Below are 17,886 nucleotides of genomic sequence, written 5' to 3' on the forward strand. Positions count from 1 at the left end.
CTTCTTTTTAGGTTGAGCTTTGTTAAAAAGTATTGAAAAGGATAGAAACATTAAAAAAAAAAATAAACATGATAAAGAACTTCCTGGGGCCTTATAAAAAGAATACAAGGACAATTATACCATATCTCAAGTATAACAGAAGTCTTCTATACCACACATATAGAATGAGAAAAAAAATGTTTATAGTAAGAAAGAACATTTTTAAATACATAAGGATCTTTTCACTGATTAAATTGGTTGGAGATCATTCTCTATGTTTTTAACAAGCTGTTAGTTACTCTCATAACTGGCTTCCTATGTACTTTGGCCACAAAAACCAAGAAAATTTTCTTATGTTATCATTGCTTAAATGATAAGCATTTGTAAAGCATAAAGGCTTTAAAATTCTTAGATGAAATTTGACTAATAAAATAAGTCCTTATAGAAAAGTTACTGTTCTAAATTAAATAAGTGAACACACATGGGAAGCTGAAGTTCACAAAAAACAGAGGACTTCCTCACAGTTTCTGCTGAGATACAAATATGACCAAGCTTGAGTGGTGTATTTTGTTCATTAAACACTCTTCTACTTTTAAAATCTTACTGTTCCTCATGCAATGGTGAAAACAGAACATAAGGAAAACATTCAAATTTATACCTTCAATAAGAAGTTACAAGGCAATGCTCCAAAACCAATTTTCATAAATAGCTGGTTTTTTATGCTACCATTGTTACATATTTCATAATGAAACTTCAAATGTATGTGTCTAGACACGTAATCTCCCTCAACAGAGTAAATACAGACCGCATACATACACATTCAAAAAACACTGTATTGAAAAAAGATAAGTAGGTCATCAAAGTCAAGGAGTACAGAGCTAGGAAATGACAGAATTTAGGAACTTACAAACTCCTATCATTTGAAATGATTTCAGGAGTTTGATATGAGCTCCAATATTAATCTAATAATGCATTCTTAGTTCATCATCTTACAAAGATATTGCAATTTTTTTTTAATTTTAAAAAATGTGTTCCTGCTTTAAGCATACTTTTTAGAATATATATTTAATTTTTTTTCTGAAGAATATAAAATCGCTTTTAGTTGATATGATCATTAATACATATTGGTAAGATAGTGTGATCTGTCCTGATATCTATCTAATTGTACAAGGTATCAATTTCTGTCTCAATTTATTAATATTGATAAACTATAAGCCAGTTTTGTTTAGTTTATTCTTGTATTATTATTCTCGTATTCTATGTATTCTACTAGAAACTAGCCTTTTCTGAGAACTTTTTTTTTCCTTTTCCTTTACTACCAGCAGAAACAGAATAATGATCTAGCTTGGCCTTGCATTTAACTCACTACATCAGCTCTTTTTCACTTTTAGTATATCAGAAAAACCATACACCAATTCACTTAAGAGGAAAAACAACACTGAACTTTCTATATTAAATTCAATTTTTCTAATGTCAGCATCAGAACCCCTGATTCAACAGCTACCAGTCTGTTCTACTGAGTTAATACCCTGTTCCACATTTAAGTCAGAAACATAGCTTAACGTATTGGAAAGAGTAGCCTGATCTTGCTTCCAATGAATTCTGTAACAAAGTTGTTAGAGACTTAATTATAAGATGGGGAGTATCCTTGGACATAATTACATAGGAACACCTTCTACATGCCATGGCATGTGCTGTACTACTTAAAATACACGAGACTAGAAAAGATAAAGCTCCATGAGAAAATATTGTGCACAATGATAATAAATAATTTTATCCTCAGATAAAACTCTCTCCTGTCACAATCCAAGTGCATTAATGTTCAAAGTGTTGCAAAACTGTGCGAGCACTACCTAACTCCCAGTTTCTCCATGTTGCTACAAGCTGTACATAGAAAGCTATACATTTTATGTTCAAAGTGTACCTGGTATGTCTTGTCCTTGGTATATTTACTTAAAGTATCTTTCGTATATGAAGTATCTTATTGATGATGATGGTAACCTTCATTCAGCCTTGTTTTCACCACAATTCTGCTGTCTAGGCCAAATAGAAATCGCCGATTTATACAGTAATTACTATGGATTATATAGATACATAGATTACTATCTATGCCATCATACATAGTAATCTACATTCTACACACTAAAGTTTTCATGAAGGTGCTGAAGTCAGGCCTTTATATTTACTAGAGACGGTCAAAATTCTCTCAACTTTCAAAATTTTCCAAATTTTCTTGATTTTCAAAAGTTGAGAGAACCGCTTCTTGCTCTGTGTGAGCAGTAGTTAAGAGGCGAGTATCATAATTTGGAAATCTTTCCATTTCAGTGAGGAAGTCTAATACCAGAAGGCTAAAGCAATCTATTTCAAAACTTATATGTTACATGAAGCAACCAAACCATGAGATACATCTCATATGACATTCCAGAAGTCACAAAGTACTTAATTTGAAAGACGCAGTTTATAAACATATATAAGAAGCACTACTCTCTCAGGAAAGGATCAAAGCTTTCAAAGTTTTCATTAGGAATTTCCTAGCTTTAAAGGTGCCAACTCTAATACTCCACTTTACTGATGCACTGAAAGGCTGTAAAACATAATAGCAAAGAGCTGATCATAAAAGAAATTGATGATTATGGATTATACTGTAGTTACATTTTGAAGTTAAATGGCAATTGCAATATGAAATTATTTTGTTGCACTCTGAAGAAGATAAAAGTTGCAAAGCAAAATACAAAGTTAAAATATATTTGTGGCATAGATGATAGAATAGTAGGACTGAGAATAGCTGAAAGATTTGAGTCAAGGAGAAATAGATCATCACCCCTGATATGGTTTGAAGTTGGCTCCCTGCCAAGTCTCCAAACCTTACCACAAGTCTGTCCCACCCCCCCAAACCTCAGGGAGAAGAGGGAGAAAAAAAACAATCAAGAAAAACCGAAACGAGAGAGACAGTTATAGCAATATATATATAAATATATTTATACTTATGTTACAGTTATATACAATTTAAATATATACACAATTTCACAAGGAAAAGGGAAAGGGGAAGGGAAAAAGGAACAAAACCAAAATAAAATATATATATATCCTGATTAGTAGCCCAATATCTAGCAACTAAAAGAGTTAGCAAAGAAATATCCCACCACTCTCCTTGGGACAACCGAGAGTCACTCCGGGACGATCACCGGCAACCTCCGCCTCCCAAGGTCGACAAGGCCTTACCAGGCCTCGCTCCCCAACACGGCAGACTCAACAGCAGGGAACCTGCACCTCCAAGCCGCTGCAAGGAAAGAGAGCGAAGGCCTTTCCTCCTTTCTTCTTATAGTCTGGCTTACATAAAAATCGTAGGGAATACTGGGTAAATCTGGGCACTTCCTTAGCTACAAACTGGTCACCAAGGAAGGCCTAGACCAAACTACTACAACCCCTATTCTGAAAAATATTTGCTTCATATCTGTTTCCACAGCTCCTTCATCTTGCCTGTGTGGACAGTTACTGAGCTCCCCAACACCAGACTTCCCCTTTCACAAATGACTATAAATTCTGAAGCACGGAATATATTGCATCACATTCCAACAGCAGTGGAGTACAAGTATCAAACTGCTTAATTTCTGTTGTTCTGTCAGCTGAAGTTACCTAAGATTAAGGTAGGCTTCCCTTAGCTGACCTCTTATAACACTTAAGGCTGGAAAACAGTCTAAATCTCAAAGTGGGATGCAGATTACCTGTACCAGTGCTACCTGCCTTTAAAAAAAAACAGGCTGTACCTCAGACTACTACTTCCTGAAGGCCTGGGGAAATCTTTGACAAACCTTCCCACTTTAAAAAATCCCATGAGACAGATATGCTGAAAGCAGTTCCCTGGTTCAAGCATGGAGATGGTCATGGTCTCTACCAAGCATATCCTGGTGCATGCAGGAACTCCTTTCATCCTATGGGACAGCCACAGCTCTCAGTACAGTTCTCTAGGGGACCTGGGAACCTCACCAAGTTGTTCCAAAGGGCTCCTTCAAGGTGTCCACTTTTCATAGAGACTGCCTAGAGTCCGAAGTGCCAAGTTCAGAGGCTCTAAGTACCCTGTTGACATCAGAAGCTTACAATTAAGTGTGCAACTCAAGTAAATTGCATACAAATAATCAAAATCTAAAAAACTGTAAGAACAATACATCAGGCAGACTTCAACAACAACAAAATTCAAAGTTTTCTTTTCAAGTAATGAGGCAATAGTCAGTTGTATCAGTTTGCAGAGCATCTTTTAAGAAAATGTAAAATTAAGTTCTCCTAAATGGTAATAAAATTTAACATACCCTTAAACATAATATCCATGAAAGAAGTAATTTTTTTCTTGCAGTTTTATGTAGTTTCCTTTTATTAATAGCATGTTGCATTTGACCTATAGTATTTAAAACTTTTTCTAAACGTCTTTTTAGGATACAAAATTTATTTCGGCCTTTTGGACCTGATTTTTCTGCTCTGGACCTGTTCCACCAGCATCTTTAATAAACTTCCAAAACCTTCTGAAATCTTACACCTTTCTTCACTCTATTTCCATAATTGACTGTAGTACCTAAAAAGCAATTGGGAATCCTCAGTATTTCCTTTTAAAAAATTAAGTCTGCAATTCACAACTGGGTCTTGTTTTGTATCAATTCAGTAGCTACTCTTTGGCTTTTTTGTATCAGGCAGATTGGTATAGGGGAGTCATAGGACCAATTTAAGCTCTAGATTTAGGAAATACTTCTTTAGAAAGACCAATTACTGGATCCACCCTTTCTAGTAACACTCCTAAAACCACCTTGTCAGGTGTAAGGGATTCCTGGTGGGAATGGCTGGGAGGAAGCACATATGTGTAAGGAATGAAAATGGGGTTTGGTCAAAGAGTCCTTTCAGTCCTTCACCTTCACAGTGACCAACCTTCCAGCCGGAAAGAAAGACCACACACTGGAACCAAGCCAAGACTCAGACCACCACTGAGTCATGGGGTCCCTATTTCTTTTCTGTCTGACAGTCACGCTGCACAGCAAAATATCAGATTGCATTTTTTACTCTAGTGGGAGTATTTGGCCTACAAAGCTAAATAATGCAGTGCAAATTTCCAACTTACTGAAAGAATTAGGAAAAGTTTTAAATTTATACCCTCACTAAGAAGATGAGGAATAAGAAGGACCCCTGGAAGTATAGCACTGAAAGAAGAGGATGTAAAGAATAAGTAAATAAAGATCAGTAGAAAGTTAAAAATGTAACACTATCAGGAGGAAAATAATCCTACTTCAAGAACCAGTTACATTAATTGTGTCATGTTATATTTTGTGAGAAGATGTGTATATTTTGTTTGCAAGACTTTAATTGTTCTGGTTTCATTCTTGAATTAAAAAAAAAATGGAAATGAGTAGTGAAATATCCTCAGTGGTGATGAAAGCTAAGGTGGTGGAGAGGGAGAAAGCCTGAGCTCAAGAGGAAGGTGAGGAGGAGCAGGGACTGAAAACATTCTCATTGTCTAGAGCCTTAACTGAACCGCTGGGGATTTTTTTCTCCATTTCTATTGTTGTCCCTCCTCCTCTCCCCTCTTTCATCCCTCTCCTATCGCTTCCTTTTCTTTCATCCTTCTGAGCTGAGCCGACGCCAGGGGAGAGGTCCAGAGCAGGAGGAAAAGTCCAGTAAGTCTGAAATTAAAAAAAATTACAAATAAAAGATAAAAAGGATCCAGAAATTCAAATGAATGCACCCAACATTTAAAAATATATTTTCCTCTGTTTGTCACTGCAGATGAGTGTGGCAGTCAGCTGGGCTGACTTTGATCTTAAAAGATCTGAAAGTAAAAAGTAGCCAGTCCTATTCTGATTATAATGATATTTACAATATTCATTAATAATTGTGACCAAGTACAAAGAATTTCTGAACCCATTTTAAAATTTCTGAGATGAAACGTCACATTATATGTGATGTTAAATTAAAAAAAAATAAAGGTGGCATTCCTGAAATAATTTATTTCCTTACCCTGAAATGTAATTATTTTTCTTGTAATCTTTCCTTTCACAAACATGTCCCTAAATATGCAATCCTCAGTCAAGGTCCCTGGACCACCTACTCACCCAGAACAACTGGCAGAGACATCATATAACAGACTTTGGCTTACATTCCCTACTCTCACTGAGAAATTCAGTTGTGCTCATCTGCGTTTAACAATCTATGGTCATGAGACCTTTATATTCCCGTGACAACACTGTGCTCCTAACTCTGAGCAGAGACTCAAGAGTGAAAAGGAAATGTTATGGTGCATAAATGAAAGAGGGAAAAGAGGTGAAAACTTCATAAAGTCAGCAAAGGGGTTTATCCTTGTAAATCTGTTTTATGTGAATACTGCTCAGACAATGCATTTTTGAGGGACAGTACAAAAAACCTAAGTTAGAAATATAAATAGAATCTGAGGAACAAAGACGGAGACCAAGAGGTGGTGAAGTGTATAATGTGACATGGTAGCTGCAGCAGACAGTTTATAGTCCCCAGAGAATATTACTGCACTTATTTGAAGCAGTTATTTCAAAGTGCTGAGAACTCCAACTTTTTAACTCCCCTTCTCAATTCTGACAAGTCTGTAAGATTTCTGAGTCTGTACAAACCATTATATTGTAGCTGTTAGAGCTCACAGCTGCATCATACTTTATCATGGTAGTAACACTGTGGTATTTGGGCAATTAACTCTCACTACGCTGAGTTTTGTGCGTACTCCTATAATACCAAATGGTTCATTTCTAATTTGGATTCAGCTTTAGTTCAGTTTCATACTATGCTGTCAGTGAAAAATACGGCCTATGCAAGCAGTTTAATGACCTTTGCACAGGCATACAGATAGCACTGTGTCAAGACAAACCCTATAGAGGAAACATGTACACTATGTTCACATATTTCACTACCTGTACAAAGTCCTACAGAGAGCCCAAAAATATATTGAATGAAATAGCAGAATTCATGATTTGTGGAAGAAGAGAATGATATCACAGCATACTAGGTAGTGGCACAGATTGGCCAGTGCTTTGGCATCCTGATACTCACCATGACTTGGGCAAAATCTAAACAAAGGCACTGAAGTAAACTTTATGTAAGAGCCGATTTTACAGACGTTAACACTCAGTCTTGTAAAATTCCAATCTTCTCTAGAAAATTATCTGAGACAGATAAAATCTATCTGGGTATTCAAAAGTACAGGTTTTACTGGAGTATTTTAAAACAAGAACATACATGAGGACATTAGTGGCGTGCTATCAATGGCTAAATATTTCCCCACATTTCCTGAATCACCTCAGCTTACAAACTAAAAAGACTTTTTTAGTTTTAAAATCGCACTTCAGAGATACCTAGAACTTTCAAGTTCAGAATGTCTACTGTTTGTTGGTCTGCTAATGATTTTTTAACACTGTAACTATATATCTTACATTAATTTACAAGAACAAAGTACAACTAGTTGATTCCATTGCCACCCACATAATTCTTGTTTCAATTATTGTCAGAGGTTTTCAAATGAAGTCCATAACTGTACCCAATAGCTCAAGTCCCTGGATTTTAGAATAGGACTCTGTGAGGAGAACTCATTGAAAGATTGATTTTTGTCAGATTACATTACAGACAGAAAACTGTGTAAAGCAAGAGAAAAAAGTTGTGAAATCTTGGCCCCATCAGAAATCTTTGTGAATTTTGTCATAGCCCAGAATTGATCCAAAGTGTTTAGAAACATATTTGCATTTCTGTAAAAAGAATTACTGAAGAAGTTGAAAATATTAAAGTAAAAACTTAAAGCCATGAAGATTCTAGTGGCGAAAAAAATAATTGAACTAGATATTTCATTGAGAAATTATTATTTCAAGAGGTGGGAGGACTGGGGAGCATGAGATTCATCTCCTTTAACTTTGTCCATCAAAAAGTTAGGAATCTATTTTAAATGGGCCATCTAGGTTCTCTCTCATCAGTGAAAAGAGAGAGGCGTTTTAGGAAGGTTGTTCGTCTCAGCTGTCCATAGATGCCTCTTTTGGGATGTAATCTGTAATTCTCTGGAGGTGGCTATATATCTCCATTGACTACAAAGCCTTGAGCAACTGTGTTAGACTTCAATCACTAACTTTTAGATGGCTAAAATGATGACTAGCTCAGTTCTGAAAACCTATTTTTTAAACAACAAGGTTAAGTGAGATGAATCGAGCCTTTGTGTGAACCACTTAATCAAAAACCTACAGAAAAAAAAGGTTTTGACATGAAATTTTGACCAGCATATGTATCACTGATTTTAGTAGGACCAGGGTCCGATTCTGCACCTTTCTATTTCTACACCACCCATGGGAGCGGGGCACATGCTGATGAATGGTAACACGGTATGCTTTTCTCGTAAAATGATAACCAACAAAAATAGTATCAATGTCCTGATATACTACCCCTGTAAAGCAAAAGTGGCATAAATGCAGTTTCTCTTTTCATTATGCATAATGTACATTAATTGTCTTCCACTTACAAGTGTGCAACTAGAAGATGCTAACCTCTTCAAAGTCAGTCTTGTCCCATTTACAAAACTCCCATTTAACTGGAAGTTGTATAAGCAGGAAGGAAACATAATTACATCCTTCTTCTTCTGCAGTTTGGAAAACTACATTAGAAAACTGACCTACTGTGTAACATCTCAAGTGCTGGGTTTTATCCTGTGAAATCAGCGCCAAATACAAGATGAAAAACAAGATGATACTACTGATTTTGTTGTTGTTGTTGTTGTTTAGAAAAAAAAAATTAATCCCTTTTATAGGTACCCAAACAGGAAGGCTTTTTTTTCATTATACCTTTGGGGGGTCTCTTTCATAGACACTGCATGACAGTTTGCACAGCACATTTTTAAATCCTACCTTCTATCCTAATATTTATTGTGTGAAGGATTTTTTGATAAAATATTGTAACTGAGTAGAATAACTTCTCTTTATAGAAAGTAATTCTGCATTACAAACCTAACTCAGAAGCATGTTGCTGCAATTACTAAAAGCACAATGTTTCATTGTAAAAAGTCAGTGACTTACTACTGTAACTCCCTCCATCCACAATAATAGCTGTTAGCATTCAGCAAGCCCTGAGTGCAGGCCTGGTGTGCAAAAATGCACAAGACTATCTTTGGTACTTCCATTCATATTGTTCTAATAAAGCACTAGGACAGTGCTAACATTTTAATGCTTCTGCACTCCATTATAGTGCAAATATTTTAGTGCTTCTGCACTCCATTATAACACAACAAAACAGAAACAGGGACTAGCATTCTCAACACATACAAATATAATTCTTTGAGACAGAAACTCCAATTCTTCAGTCAGCCTAAAAATACTGCATGCAAGGTGTACATGTGCAGTGTCTCCTCCAAAGCATAAAGTTTCCCCTGTTTAGCAAGATGTGTTGTATCTATTTGACAATAGGTACTGTTCAACTTCACAAAACGCTCAACAAAACAGACACACCTTTTTTACTGAATGAACTGTGCTAACGTGATGCTTTTCTACAGAACGAGTTCAGCCTTGTTTCAGACAGGTGAAGAATCTTATTAATACTTGATTTGTGCCAGATATCCCCTTTTTGCTGACCCTGAACAACACAAAGCACATGCTTGACTCAGGGGAGGAGCTTGATGAAAGGAACCAGTGTGACTGAGCAGGTTAAAATAAAGGCTGTTGGTATGGGGCACAGTAGGAAGACTGGGACCTGACTTTCAGCAAGTCATTCAATAATCACCAAGGTCCAGTAATTATCATTGTATCCTTTATGATCTATTGTTCTTTAAATAATAATAATGGCCTGTACTGGCTTTTATAAGTTATGCCTGTACAAGGGACTGTAAGCTGTTCTCAGAGGACCATAGAATTACCATGGAAAGCATCAGCTATTTCCAGAGCTCCACATTGACTTGGTTGCTCAGAGACTGCACATCAGTAGAGGCAATAATCACTGACAGCAGGAGAGGGCCACCTGGGAAGGACCACTGATGTAAATCAAGTTTAATCAGACCTTTGGGTATTTTAGGAGAAAAACTCATGATTGTGCAAAGGAAAAATAAAGAGGCTTAGGAGTGTCATTCATATTCCACCATGTTCATGTTCATAACCACTGTTGGTCACCACTCGTATAAAATCCATCTTTGCTTCTTCAAACCTCTACTATTCATGTCAGAGTAGAAATTATTATGCTTATTAGCATAACCATGAAGGAACTACATCAGAGAAAAAAAAAAACAACTCTGTTCCTGAAACTGAAATGCAACTGCAGAATGGTTGAGCCCTGACATCCTGGCAGGTCAGCCAACACGCAAGGAGCCAGGAGACACACAGAGATGCACCAGAGAGGCAATTTATTAATTCTACAGCTTTTGTGTAGCGGCGGTAGATAATATTGGTCTGTATAAGTTAAACTCTTAGTTATTAAACAAAAGTGTTGATTAAGTCCTGAAGGATAATTAATTAATGTAAGATTTCTGCTAATTCTCTATCACACTAAAAACATCTCTAAAAATATCTATCTCTGTGATTCTATCTATTCATCTACCTATCTATATTTTTATTCCAGAACACCATAATGATAAAAACACAGTAATTGTATTCACACTAAGCAACCTGAGATTTATTTAGCAATTTGAAGGCCTACTTAACTATTTTTTTAATTGTTGGTAGATGATTCAAAGAGATGGGAAATCACAATTCAGTGCGCAAAAATAAACTTTCTCAGAAAATACTCCCAAATCTGAAGTATAAATGCTTTTGAAGAATTAAATACATTGTAGAGATTAGAGTGTCATTTTGAAATAGAAAAGAGAAAAGAGAGAGGAAAAAAGGTACAAATTATTCCAATCTATGTATGTGCAAAACTATAATCTACCAGCCATTTTACTCCAGTAATTGTTCAAAGATCATAAAATAAAATTGGTACCTTAACAAAGATGAAAATGTTCATATCACTTATGATTAGCATTTTGTTTTCTTCTGTCACTCTGGATATGAGTTTAAGGGAGCTACAAACTGGATGACTACACACAGTGTGTCACAGATTACGTGATTTTTCATCAGGAAATATTCATCTTTAGCCTTGTATTCAGATATTTAAGTACTTAAAACACAGGATTGGGCTCCAGAATTTGACAGAGCACCACATCCTCTAAGACCAAGGGAAGTTAAAATGTTCATCTGAGGGCAGACCTATTAATCTTTATAATCCCACACTTTAAGCACTATTAAGCTTTTTTATCTTTTTATCTTTCAAAACTCGAAATGTAGGGAAGGAAGAAAATAGGAAAAATTGCACTGTAAAAGAGAAACAAACTCCTCATAGAATAATGCTTTAGAAGATTATAGAGCTAAGACATAAGCGATCTACGAAGAAACTAATAGGGAAATTATATTTAAAAAACACTGTATCCAACTTTCACATTTATTCCTGACAGAAGACAGTCCCTGACACAGTGTTGCCTCCAGCCCATTCACATTCCCTTGGCTAGTATGAATACAAAATACTAAAACAATACGTAGAAGACTCTTGGGAGTTTAAAAATCAGAGCCTTGCAGAAGAAATTCCCAAGAGTCCTCTGCTGCTACATTCTAACCAAAGAAATTCAGGTTGATTAGGCAGAGTGAAGGGAAGGGCTACGTGGTACAAAACCTATTTCACCATAAGAAGGCGTGTCCACATGTGTGGCTCCAGGTGGAACCATTCAGGCTGATGTGAGAGCCAGCAATTGGAGCGCCATGTTTGCACCTGAAAGCAGAACAAACAAGGTTGGGCAGAAGAGAATTCAAATGCAGCTGCTCTGTTTCTTCTGCACCATGACTTTGGGGAGAGCCAATCTCAACATCCCCTCCCAGAGCCAGCCACACTGCCGGGAATCCCCGCCACTGAGCTCAGAAAACATGAGTGACAGCAGGCTGCAATTGCTCTCTAAAAATATACTCTGAAGAGCAAAGATGTGAAGAAAGAGCCTCACTGTTTAGGGTCAGCACGGGCACATAAAATAAAGGAGAATAAACTGTCTGAAAACAAATTTAGGACAGGAACAATGTTTTTAACATCCTGAGTGAGGCTCTATCCAGCCTTCAAGAGGTGCAGTAAGAGTGATACACCAGCTAAATTTAAACCGGAGCTTGCTGAATCTGAATAAAATAAGAAGACCAGATTAACATCACAGCAAACAGACTTGATGACTCCATAGGCCACTCCAGTCCTCTCTGTAGTAAAACGTGAGAAGATATGCTTCTGTTGCCAATTCAGGCCACTACAGGAGCTAAAAACATGTATTCCTGAGTCAGCACACTGTGCACTATACAGTTTTCAACTTCTGTTCACCTGTTCATTTTTATATGCAACTAAGTACTGTTAAGAGTAGCTAGTTATGAAAAATTATTTTTCAAAGCTTTCACTTTATAACCCTTTATAAAGATATCTTAAATTCCTATGCTTTCCTGAATGTGAAAACAGATGTAAAGAAAAACAGATGTTATTTAAGACTGGACAGTCATCACTTTCAGAAATAAGAACAGTACAAATATATCTCATACTAAAAATAAGAAATGTAATCATATCATCACTTGTAGAAACTAAGTTGCAGTTTGTAGGCAAAATTTTTATTTATCTCAAAAGGACAGTTGTCTTTGACATTAACAATGGTTTTCTAAAACATGCCTTCAACATCATTAGTCATAGCATATGGAAGCCTCAGGCCAGAACCGATTCCACCAATCCAAAACCTACTGTGCCCACATACTGCAGGAGGTAGAAGTATCCTCTTTCCAAATTAGCTCATTTATGCCTACTTTAAAATCACTAGGTTGTTTGCTACATAAGAACTTGTACAATCTCAGACTGCTGCAAATGAAATTTAGGTATATTAATTGCCATGCTACTCAGACAACAGGTGCTTTGTGGATGAAATCTGGGTGCTAAAAATAGTGCATTCCTAAAACTTTCTTTCTCAGACTTCAAGATAAGACTAGGTGAGCAGGATTAGATCTTCAGTCAGCAACTATCTGTACAAAATTACACAACACACCTGCAATATTAAAAGAAAGGACAAAAGGAACATCATTCTGGAAATTGCTAGCCTAGTTACTTTATTTCAGTGGTCTAGCAGTATCAAAAATATTTTGCTAACCAGGAGTTCCACATAATTTAAAGAAAAAACTTAATTTAAAAATAAAGAGGGATGAAAATAAAAAGAGGGGTGGAGATATGTTTCAATCACTCTCGTTTTTAATGGCTTGCTTTCAAATTAAATCATAAAAAAATAAGCAGGTTGAGTCTTCTTAAAATATGGAATATTGACCCAACAGTTCATAACTATTTTGGAGAAGTCATCATAATCTATCATGCAAATATCTCAACTGGTTTTTAGACACATGAATTATTGACCCTGTTATATTGCCAAAAGTATTTCATCATGTCAGAGCAGAAGTCATGCATAAATATGTGCTAAATATTTGTATTACATTTAAACTGGAAAAAGCCACTGTAAATACATAATAGTTATGTTTCTACAAAGATAAGTGAATTTATTTATTTTTCAACACTACTAATTGCATGATATATACATTTCTTATACACACTTTCTACTTTAAAGGAAGCTGTTAAGTTACAAGAATGTAAACATAAGCATTAGAAGATTCAAACTTCCGAATGCATTTGTGATTCTACGAATTATATTTGCTTATACAACAGCGACAAAAGAAATATATCCCCTGTAACTTACTTTAGTTTCCACATCTGAATACACAGTATATCTTTACAGTCAGTTACAGATCCCTAAAAGCTGTTTCTATAAAATACATTAAGCAATCCCATCACAATAAAGTAAGCAACAGAGAACACCGCCGAACATTCTGTACTTCAACTTCAGCATAATATTGCACCATATTTCTTTCTGGGGAGAAAAAAAAAAAACACACCAAAAATCCAAAGAACAAAAACCACCCTGTCATCTGGAAAAACCTTTCCAAATTGTACTTTAGAGAACCAATATCCTGTTTGTACATCGGGGTGGTCCCTGTTAACTATTTAGGTGCTCTCAAACAAAAGTAACAGTTTCTCCTCCAATCCTGAACTCTCAGTACCATGACAGAAAGTAACAGTTTCTGATTCCCTATCAGCCAGTGGCATTATTAATCACCAAAATAAAAGGAAACACCTTCAAGCAAATATCGGTTTCTGACTAATCTCCATCCCAATGAATTAAATTCATAAGAAGCAACCTACTGCCTTGTTTACACCTTTTTAATATGAAGAGCAGAAGTTGGATATAAAGGTTTTGCTGCCCCTAGGGCAACAAAATATGCCTCATGTGGCAGTGAGCCAGCTCTCCGAGGGAGCCTCCTTTGCTGTTTCACAGCTATTTTCTAATGGATAATTTTTAAACAGACACACACAAACACACAAGTCACCACAATACAGGGCCAGGGCTTTTGTTTTTGTCTATAGTCCTGTAAGTATTTGCACTCATAATGAGGATCTCCAGGTTCCATCCATGTTCGGTTTGGGCTTTACTTTTGGTTGTTTTGCTTTTTTTTGTTTGTTTCTTTGTTTGGGTTTTGTTTTTGTTTTGTTTTGTTTTAAATTATAAGGAGGAGAGGGGGGATGCCTGTATTTTTTTACCCCAGCTGCTTTCCCATCTATACAGTACAGCACAGCACAGCACATAAAACACCTCTCTTCAGCCTAACCGACCTAGGCTCAATTAGTGCAACATTTTGCACACATGCAAGCAACCACAAGGCACAGATATTTAGTCCAGTCCTCATGTATATTGCACAGATACCTTTAGAAAGGGGTGGAAGGAGATTTCTCTAAAAAAAAAAAATCTCACAATGTAATTTACACAGCGTGGAAACGCCTACAAGGAGATGAAGTACCTGCACTGGGGAGATGTTCAGTTGTTCACTTCATCTTCCGTTGACAAGGAAACCAAACCGCACTTCATTCTCCAGGAAAACCTTCCACTGCCATCATTTGAAAATGTATTTATTTGTATATATGTATATATCTATCATTATCATCATCATCATGATAACAACAACCATCTTAAAACACTGCTGGCAAAAGAATAAAAAAGTCAAGGTGCAAAATGTGCAAAAGTAACAATCATCTCTTTGGCTTTCTGTTTTGCTTTGTTGTCTTTAAGGAGGAAAAAAAAAGTATTTAAAAATGATAACTGCAACACACTGCAAGAAAAGTTTCACATTATAAATAGGTATCAAAAACTGAAGAAGAGGAAAAACAAAAAACCCTGCTGATTGCACTGTCAAAAAGGAAAAAAAAAAAAACCAACAAAAAAAGAAACAGTAACAAAAATAATAAAATTATTATCTTGCTCTGTGGCTTCCACCAGTATTGCAAGATTACAAACTCTGTGTAAACACTGCTGCAAAATGCACTTGCAACTCCCATCTCTTTATGGAAAAAAAAAAAAAAACCTTAAAAACCACCTAAAAATAAAAATAAAACAACACCAGAGAAAATCTTCTGCAAAAAGAGTTAGAAACATGCCTTTTCTCTTATCTTTAAAAAATAAGCATCATATTTCACATGGGTTTTCCGTGACACAACAAAACCAGTTGCATATATAGATATATAGCTACTAAATATATACCAGTTGTTGCTGGACTGGCAAGTCTGTATAATTAATATTATAATTTTTCATTCCCAGTGACTCCCGGCCCCAGCAGCACCTTTTGCTCACAGTTTAGTAACCATCGCATGCTAGGAAAAAAACTTGTCATCAGCAAAAGATCAAATCCATTTAAACAATAATCAAAGAGGAAGAAAAAAAAAAAAAAAGAAGAAAAAAAAAGAAAACAAAAAAAAAAAAAAAACAAAAGGAAGAAAAAAAAACAGGACAAAAAAAGGAGGACAAGAATGTCAGCGGAAAGGTACTCACCGAGCGGGAGTAAAAGGGAGGAATAAAAATGAGAGTTACTATAAAATACAGTATGGCGGTGGAAGAAGGAATGAGGCGCTTTTTTTTTCTCTCCTCTCTAGTCTCTGCCTCCGGCAACCGCCACGTGATCCGGAGCCGGGCGGACTCGCAGCCGGGAGGGCGCAGCGGCGGCGGCGGCGGCGCCGGGCGCGGACCCAGCCCGAGCCCAGCCCGCTCCGCTCCGCGCCCGCCGCAGCCGCCCGGCTTCGCCACCGCCCAGCGCTCGGCACCGGCACCGCACCCGCACCGCGGCGGCCCCGCCGGCCCCGGCAGGTGCCGCTCGCCCCCGCACTCACATCCGCACCACTCACTCGCTCGCTCACTCACTCACTCACTCACTCACTCTCTCCCTCCCTCCCTCCCTCCCTCACTCCCGCCGAGCGCGGGCGCGCAGCGGCCTCGCGGGCGGGGTGCGGAGGCGGGCACGTCCTGCGCGGCAGCGCAACTTGCTCGGCGGCGCTGCGCGAAGTTGTCGCCTGGCGCCTCCCGCCCGCCTGTTGCCCTCCGGCCGCGGTGCCGCCGCCGCCGCTCCCCCGCTGCGGTGCCGCTCGGCCCCGGGAGCGGAGCGGAAGGGCGGCGGGGTTCGCCCGGGTGAGTGGTGCGATACACCCGGCGGCGGACCCCGAGGAGCGCCGGGCGCCGGGGCGTGTGCGCTCGGGGTACCGCTCCCGCCGACCCGGCGGGGACGGAGGCACAGTGCGGGGGGTACCGAGTGTGTGCGCGCACGCAGGGGGGTCGCCCGCCTCCCGGCTCGCCGTCTGCACGGGGTGCCAGCCCTGATCCCCTGCCTATGTGCAGCTCTGGCTCAGCGTGGGTGCGCGGAGTACCCCGGCAGGCAGACAAGGCATGGAGGGGCATCCCCTCCTGTCACGCCAGCTCCGGGGCACCGCTGCTGCCGGTGCAGCGCGGTGGGGAAAGCGGGGGGTTCCCCTGTGCCACTCCTGCTCTGGTGTGTGCGCAGCTCGGGGTGTTTCCGTGCCGAGTGCCGGGGCTGCAGTCACTGTGGTCCCAGTCATGTCTGAGTAGCGGGGGAGAGAAGGACAGGTGCCACCGGTCCCATCCGTCACCGCTTTTGTTTTCCAGCCCCTGCCCTGCTGCACAGCCTCTCCCTCCTCCTGTTCTTCCAGCGGCAGGTCTGATGCTTCCCATCCCAAAGTTGCTGGACGAAATGGGAAGTAAACAAGTGTTTTCGGAGGGGGACACTCACTGAGGGGTGCGCTCCCGAGAGCAGCCCGCAGCCGCGAGCAGTGTGCTGCAGGGCAGTGAGTTCCCGGCACAGTGACCCTGGCAGGGCAGCCTCCCACGGCACCACAGCCCGCAGCGGTGGACGTGTTTGGGTCGAGCCCTAGCACACAAAAACGCGGCCCCGTGGCTGGCCGGATGGCAGCTCTCTCCCTTTTCTTTTAACATATGAGCAATACATTGGAGCAGGCTGTGTGCTACTGTTGCTGAGAGTTCCCTCAAGACTCTTGCTTTTTTCCCTTTTTAGCTCTCCTCGCTTGTCTCCTTATTAACAAATACAGCAGTCGCAGGGAGCGGCGGCTGGGGCTGAGAGTAGCTTTGATCCGGCTCCAACTGAAGCAAAACCTGCTCAGCCACTGCCAGGCCCCAACCCACCGCCTCAGCTGTGTCCTCACTTCACTGGCCCCCAAAATGTTCACAGCTAACAATCACCCACAAACTTACTTTTTTACTGCTTCAGTATTAGAAGAGCCACAAGAGACATCTGCATGAGGTAAATTAACAGAGGAATAGAAGTGTGCATCCATAAACCAGGCACTGTGATGGAGGGAGCAGTCCAGGCAACACTTCCCTGCTCCCCTGCCGTTTTTCACTCACTTTTTTTTTTTTAGAGCCCCTCTCTTTTCATCCAGGTCAGGAGGCAGGAGATACAGTCAGGTTATTACTCTACAAAAATTGCTCTGACCAGTAAGAGGATGCCC

General features: G+C 39.1%; 1 protein-coding gene across 2 annotated transcripts in view; it reads right to left on the reverse strand.

Annotated features, from left to right (window-relative positions):
- The window catches only part of RALYL (RALY RNA binding protein like), a 374,061-nt gene extending 357,963 nt beyond the window's left edge, over window positions 1-16,098 (reverse strand). For both annotated transcript variants that reach the window (XM_032689798.1, XM_032689791.1), the window contains exons 1-2: window positions 15,905-16,098; window positions 14,880-14,966 (exon numbers count right to left, since the gene is read on the reverse strand). The gene's annotated coding sequence lies outside the window, so the exon portion shown is untranslated. The remainder of the gene's footprint in view (window positions 1-14,879; window positions 14,967-15,904) is intronic.
- Window positions 16,099-17,886: the final 1,788 nt, after the last annotated feature.

The sequence above is a fragment of the Chiroxiphia lanceolata genome, chromosome 1, assembly GCF_009829145.1.
Source record: "Chiroxiphia lanceolata isolate bChiLan1 chromosome 1, bChiLan1.pri, whole genome shotgun sequence".
Lineage (NCBI taxonomy): Eukaryota > Metazoa > Chordata > Aves > Passeriformes > Pipridae > Chiroxiphia > Chiroxiphia lanceolata.